Source organism: Brassica oleracea, chromosome C2 (assembly GCF_000695525.1).
Source record: "Brassica oleracea var. oleracea cultivar TO1000 chromosome C2, BOL, whole genome shotgun sequence".
In the NCBI taxonomy this organism is placed as follows: domain Eukaryota; kingdom Viridiplantae; phylum Streptophyta; class Magnoliopsida; order Brassicales; family Brassicaceae; genus Brassica; species Brassica oleracea.
The window spans coordinates 44639100-44646631 of record NC_027749.1 but is presented as its reverse complement, the minus strand read 5'-3'; the positions used below and the strand labels follow the sequence as shown (position 1 = coordinate 44646631).

Below are 7532 nucleotides of genomic sequence, written 5' to 3'. Positions count from 1 at the left end.
AAATATAATGATTTGATAATGCTAGTATATCAGTAATAATCCGAAATTTATTTATTTTCAGATAAATACTAGCAATTCCTATTCCTAGTAGGATTAGGAAAAATAAATCGATATTCTTCTGATAAATGCTGAAAATCCTATTTTTTTTATTTAAGATAAAGATATAAGGTTTTTTAAAAAATAGGAAAATCGAATTAAAATATATAATATATTGTTTTCAGTCGGATTTATCAGAAAAAAAATCGGATTTATCTTTAAAAATTTCAGATTTATCTATAAGAAAAATCGGATTTATCTTAAAAATATTAAAAAAAAATTTTCAAATTTGAAACAGGTTCTAGTCGATTTCAACATATCAGAGAAAGACTTTAAACATTCAAGAACAAGTTTCTAATACAAGGAAACAATCAGATTAAGTTGATGTAGCAGTCGGATATGTAAAAAAAATTGGTGTAATTGTCAACCTAAAAGGTTCTAGCAATTAACTCACATCAGAAAAATTAAAAAAAAAAAATCAAACAAGCTTAAAGAGGGTGAAACAATACGAGATTTAAGCTTTGAAAATAGATTAGGGTTTTAGATTTTATTCTGCAAAGACATACGGCTAGATGTAGCTGTATGTATGCGGCTGAGGGTTTAAATCCTTTTTGGTTTTGTTTTGAGTTTTCTGAAGATACCTGAACCTTTTGTGATGAGTTGAACGGTCTGTGAGGAGAGAGAGCTGCTGCTGGTTGCTGACAGAGAGAAAAGGAGGCGACTGGAAGAGCTTTAGGAGTCGCCGGAAAATAGCAAGAGATCGTTTGGTTTCTGATTTATGGGTGGTGGATTTTTTGGAAGGGTTTAGAGACAAGGTCGTGCTGATAACGTGTTGTGAATGAAGAGGGGAACTTGTGTGTATTATTAGGTCGACCAACTGGTCTTTATATACATATGGTAATGACGGTCTAAGTACTGGATCGACATGAGATCGTACTTATCCTTAACTAGATAATGACTAGCAATACGTAAGATAAACACCAACTATAATGTAGATAAACACAAGAGTAGATAGGCGCCAGTATGATCCTGCGGATGGACTTGGCCCGTCTTGCTACACGGGCTGATAAATGGGTCCATCACTAAATAGTTTATAACACTGCTAATTTTATTATTTTGAAAACACATTTATGAATGGTCTTAAAGTTATAGGAATTTGGCAAATTAGAATTTAATTATGTGGGTTGGAAAGTTGAAAAGAATGACAAAACATTTATAAACGTAATCAACCCATTAGTCAAAAATCTATTGCATATGTGATACTTTAATTATTATTTTTTAGTTTTGTATGATATAAATAAAATAAGTTGTATGCTCAAACTTGAAACTCCCAAACGCTAAACTTTGAAATTCAAGAAAACAACTATGACCCTAACTCTTAATAAATACAATAAATCAAAACTTCCTACATAATAATTTAGCATACACAGAGACAACATTACCAACCAAAAAAACTTTATATTATACGTATTATACAGTAGCTCCATTGCTTGCACAAGTAAAGTAAAATCATGAAAAAGATCAGAGTATCTGTCTGAAGATGACATAAACTCATTGACCATGCTGCTACATTCTGAAACATTGTGTTCTATTAAGAAGCTTCCCATCTCTCAGCAAGTCCATTTTCTCTGAATACTCGAACTTTTGACATTTTTGGTCTATGTCCAAGAAAAAACTGTGTGCACAATAAAACTACTCTTATCACTTTCTAACTCAATTCATCATAGTTATTCTTCTTGAGCAATTTTTTACCCACAAACACCTCAAGTTTCTCTCTTGATGTATCTTTTTAACCCAGTCAAGCATAGAACCATTATAGTTAGACGCTTCACCAAACTAAAGAGCTCTTTCTCCCATTAAGGCTCAAGAAGAAGAATCCCAAACATGAAAACATCGGTTTTCTCAGAGGATTGATCAGTTGATAGATATTCAGGAGCAATGTGACCCACCGTGCCTTTGTGATATGAGAATCTTGGTGATCCAAGAGTTTTGCCAAAGTGAAATCGCCAACCATAGGTTTACCGTAGTCAATAGTCATAAATCACATATTCGTTGCTTTCACGTTATGGTTAATAATGATCACAGTGCTCATAGAAATACACAAGCCCTCTTGCAGTACATATCAATATCTTTCTAATGCTCAAACCAAGAACGGTTTGGCTTTTATTCTAGACTCGACGCTTGCATTAGACATGTAAGGATAAACCAGAAGCTTCTCAATTTGTGTGATGCAGAAACCGTAGAGTCTTAAGAGGTTACAGTGAACAGCTAAACTGATCACTTTGACTTCTGACTGAGACTGAATCTCCTCTCCTAATACATTTCCATCTTTAAGACTTTTCACCGCAACCACCATACAGTCTCCAAGCATTCCTTTATATACACATTTCTATAACCTCCTTTTTCCCAATTGATTTTTACTGCTGAAGTTATTTGTCACGACCTGAAGCTCCCTGAAACTAAATCTCATGCGGTTTCCAAGTGAAACGTCTTCATGATGATGCCCGTCTGATAAGCCACTACAACATAAGTTTCTTCCAAATGAATCTTCAAAGAATGTTGTATTGTGTGCAAGTAAGAAACTGAGAAATATCTCATACCTTTAACATCAAAATGTCTTTTGGTTATGTCTTTGTCTCCACCAGATAAAGAAACCAAAGGCAATGAAGATCAGTGATACAATCCTAACGCTGATCCAACGCCAATTGCCATTTTGTGATTCTTCGATCTACCGAGGTATAACTGTAAAGAGAAAGCATGGCTAGGTATGATCATATGGTATACACAATTGGTAGAGAAATTGTTTGCCTAGATTCTAAAAAAAAAGTTATCAACATAAGAGCACATCATGTGAACTTTACGATGATCTGAGTCAATTTTGAGATTATAAAGTCAAAACTTTAAAGCAAAGTCATAAAATCGATTGTGTGGCAAAGATAGATTTTTAATTTTTTTTTTTTTTGGCAAACGATAGGTTTAATTACATGATTGGGAAAACAGGTTAATAGATATGTCTAATCTAATAATTAGGTAAAGATGTGTTAAGAAGATAAAAATGACATCTGAAATTATAAAAATAAGTGTGTATATATTTAGTCACAACATGTTCAGTAAGTCCAAATTTAAAACATGTCATGATAAATTTCAATAGAACTTTAATTTAATAGATTAGATATATTTTTAAAAAATAATATCATTTTTATATTTCTACACTATATCAAAACTATTGTTATTACAAAAATACACTGAATCAAACTCCATATATATTATAATATTTTCTATCTTCGAAAAAAATAGCAACAAACATTAGAAACAGACCATAAAAAGATTAATTTTAAAAGTTCAAAGTCTAAATTAATTCTAATTAAGGAAAAAAACTAAAACAAAATTCAACAATTTTATTACATGTGTGATAAGAGCATCATTATCCACCGTAGTTAGAGTTGCTTAGGTTAATGAGGCAATTAAAATAAATGAAAAAGACTAAAAATTAAACGGGACGTCGCTTGATGAGGCAACGCAAGGAACGGTAGTTTAGGACACGTGTAGGGTAGATGAGAAGAGAGAGGATGAGCCTGATTACGGTTTGCTTTGGTTCTCTCCTCTCTTTCTCTCGAATCCGCTCCATCATCGGCGAAGGAGAAGGTGATTCTCTCTCCCTCTCCATGATTCCTCTCCGAGACGGCCATGATCCCTCTCTCCGTCGGTCGTCGAGGAAACGGGATCCTCTATCTCCGTGTCTCGTAGACGAAACGACGATGCTCGCTCTCTTCGTGGCTCCTCGAGGAAACGAAGACGGACCTATCTCTCGGTGGCTGTCGTCGAGGACGGAAATCACTGATTATCTCCCTCTCCGTGGGTGTCCTCGAAGGCGAAGGACCGCTCTCTGCGTCTCTGTGGATCTACTGGAATTGGAAGGTAAATCGTTTGTTGTGTTTTCAAGCATGCATGTCTTAGATCAGAGTTATTCTTGTTCTGATCACATGTTTTTTTTGTTTGTAGGTTCGATTCTTTCTCGCGGTGGCTCTCGTCGACGGCGATATATGGCTCTGTGTCAGTGGATCTCGTCAACGGCACCGGAGGTCTCTGTCGATGGCTCCGATTCGCTCAGGTAAAGCTTCAATGATCCATGTCTCAGATTGTGCTTAGATCAGTTGTGATTTGTTTGTTGCAAGTTAATCAATTTAGCTAATTTTTCTGTCCTTTGATTCTTTTGGGTTTATCTGCCAAATATTTCTTAGCTAATTTTATTTTGTTTCTGTCTTTGTGTGGTGAGATGAAGGTCTGTCTGGAGAGATTACAGGAGCAACAAGCGTTTCATGTGGCTAGCTTCTGTCAACATCTGGTCGGAAATTCACCACACACGGTTCATCAATACAGGTTAGTGTTACTCTTCCATCTTGTCGGAAATGAAATGAAGTAAATTGAATTAGAACTGATGTGGTTAGCTTCTGTGACGAATTGAATTAAGGGTAAGATTATGGTTGTGTATGGTAATAAATAGGACTGATGGTTAGATAGAAAAGCAAACGTGAAGTGTGTTGAATGGAACTGATGGTTAGATAGCATTGTTTGTTGTTTGGTGTTAGATAAATGTCAAGTCTTAACGCATTGAAGTCTTGTTTTAATGTTAGATAGAAAGGTTTATGTGATGAATTGTTTGGTTGGGTGTCTTGAATGCTACTTCGGTTTCTTGAATTATTTATAGCCAATGTCTTCTTCTTCAATCTCCAACATCTGATCTGAATGCGCTTGCTTGTTCCTTTTACTCTGTCTCCTCTTTCTCCTCTGTCTCCTCTTGCTCCTTTGTCTCCGCTTTCTCCTCTTTCTCTTCTGTCTCCTATTACTCCCCTGTCTCCTCTTGCTCCTCTGTCTCCGCTTTCTCCTCTTTCTCTTCTGTCTCCTATTACTCCTCTGTCTCCTCTTGCTCCTCTGTCTCCGCTTTCTCCTCTTTCTCTTATGTCTCCTATTACTCCCCTGTCTCCTCTTTCTCCTCTATATCTGACTTCGGGAATGGATTTCAATCCATTTCAAGACACTGTCAATTTTGTTGATCTACTTAATAGTCAAAAAAATATTGTCTTTGGCAGTCAACGAGATCCTATCATTGCTGACGAGCTTCCAGCTGAGCATAAGGAAAGAAGGACGTGGACGCCAACAGATGATCTAGTGTTGATCAGCTCGTGGTTGAACACGAGCAAAGATCCCGTTGTTGGGAATGACCAAAAGGGAGGGGCTTTCTGGACGAGAATTGCAGCATACTTCTGCGCGTCTCCTAAGCTTGCTGGCTGTGAAAAAAGAGAAGCATCTCAGTGCAAGCATCGTTGGCACAAGCTGAATGAATTGGTTAGCAAGTTTTGTTGGGCGTATGAGGCAGCAACCAGAGAGAAAACCAGTGGTATGAACGAGAATGATGTGATAAAATCAGCCCACGAAATCTACTATAACAACAATAAGAAGAAGTTCACCATTGAGCATGCGTGGAAGGAGCTTCGCACTGACCAGAAGTAGTGTGAACTCTCTACACCAAAAAGTGGAAGCAGCTCCAAAAGGAGGAAGTTCGAGGATGGTTCACATACAGCAAGCTCAGCTTCGGATGAGGTAACATGTCGCCCTCCGGGTGTTAAGGCAGCAAAAGCCCGTGGGAAGAAGGCGTTGGCTGAGGGAAAAAATCGCACTGATTTCGAGGCTATGTGGAAACTGAAAGAGGTGGACTTCGATAGGAAGGAAAAGCTCTCGAAGATGAAGGTTCTTGAGAGTCTTGTTGCAAGGGGAGAAGGTTTACCTGCTTACGAAGAAGATCTCAAGAAAAGACTCATAGTTGAGTTGATGTAACAGTCGGTCATGTTCTTGTTCTACTTGTTTCATAGGACTTGTGTCTTTTTCTGTCTAATTATGTCATGTTAAGTATGTCTTGTAACTCTCAGGTTCATCTTCCCTGCTATGTATAATTACCTCTTTTTAATGATTTCATGTTATGTCTAATTATCATTGTTGTGGAAGTATTTGATTTGTCCTCTTGATACTTGATCATTGTGCTTGGTACTTGATCATTTGTGTTTGATACTTGATCATTTGTGGAAGTATTTATTCTGTTCTATTCTGTTATTCATACTGATACTTGATCATTTGTGTCTTGTTCTTACAGGAGCATTGGAAGTGGAAGGTTCACGGAGGAACCAGTATGAAGTCAAATGTCGTGTAGTGTCACAGATCATTGGACGTGTAGTGTCACGGGGTTGTGTAGTGTAGTGTCACGTAAGCTTATGTTATTGTCGTATAGTGTCACGACATTGTTGTTGTGTGGTGTGTTTCGACCAAACTTTTTTATTCTCATGTGTATAAACTTGTACCAAACTCAATATTATCATGTCTATATATTGCAATTGGTATTATCATGTCACTTGCACCTCTTTCTCTTCTCTCACAAATCTTTCTCTTCTCTCACAATTTTATCATAAGTTATAAAACTCTTGGCCAAGCAAACTCTCAAATATTTTTTTCCTTTATCTCTAAATTTTACATCACCATTTTCTAGAACTCTTACATCATCATATATGGCTTCTTCTTCTTCTCATATCAATGTAGATGAATCTCTTGATGATGCATTTGATGAGCTCTTTGATCAACATTTTGAACAAGCTTTTGAGGAGTTTACAATTCATGGTGATCAAGAAGAAAGAAGAAAAAAAATAAAAAAACGAGCTTATATCGAAAGAAATCGTGAAGAAGGACATAATCGTTTATGGAATGATTATTTCAATGAAACTCCCACATATCCTGAAAATTTCTTCCGACAACATTTTAGAATGAACAAGCCATTGTTCATGCGCATTGTTGATCGACTCTCCAACGAAGTTCAATACTTTCACAAAAAAAAAGATGGTTTCAGAAGGATTAGTCTCTCTCCCATTCAGAAGTGTATTGCAGCCATTCGTGTCATGGCATATGGTTCTGCGGCTGATACGGTCGACGAATACCTCCGGCACGGTGAATCAACAACTCGGTTATGTCTGGAACATTTTGTGGAAGGAATAATAAATTTTTCGGTGATGAGTACCTAAGAAGACCAATTCCGGCTGATCTTCAACGTCTACTTGCTGTTGGAGAGTATCGTGGATTTCCCGGGATGATAGGAAGCATCGATTGTATGCATTGGGAGTGGAAGAATTGTCCACCGCTTGGAAAGGACAATATGCTCGTGGTTCGAGTAAACCAACAATCGTTTTAGAAGCGGTTGCTTCATACGATCTCAGGATATGGCATGCGTTTTTTGGACCTCCAGGTACATTAAATGATATCAATGTCCTTGATCGATCACTTATTTTTGATGACATAATTCAAGGTCGAGCACCAAAATTCACCTTCTCTGTCAATGGAAGACAATATAAAATGGCTTACTATCTCACCGATGGTATTTATCCAAATTGGGCAACATTTATCCAATCAATTCATTTACCACAACACCCGAAAGCAGTTTTATTTGCTCAAAAACA

At 36.9% G+C, this 7532-nt stretch overlaps 1 pseudogene; it reads right to left on the bottom strand.

Annotated features, from left to right (window-relative positions):
* Positions 1-1431: 1431 nt before the first annotated feature.
* On the bottom strand, positions 1432-2811 carry LOC106324342 (annotated as a pseudogene).
* Between the last annotated feature and the right edge of the window lie 4721 nt (positions 2812-7532).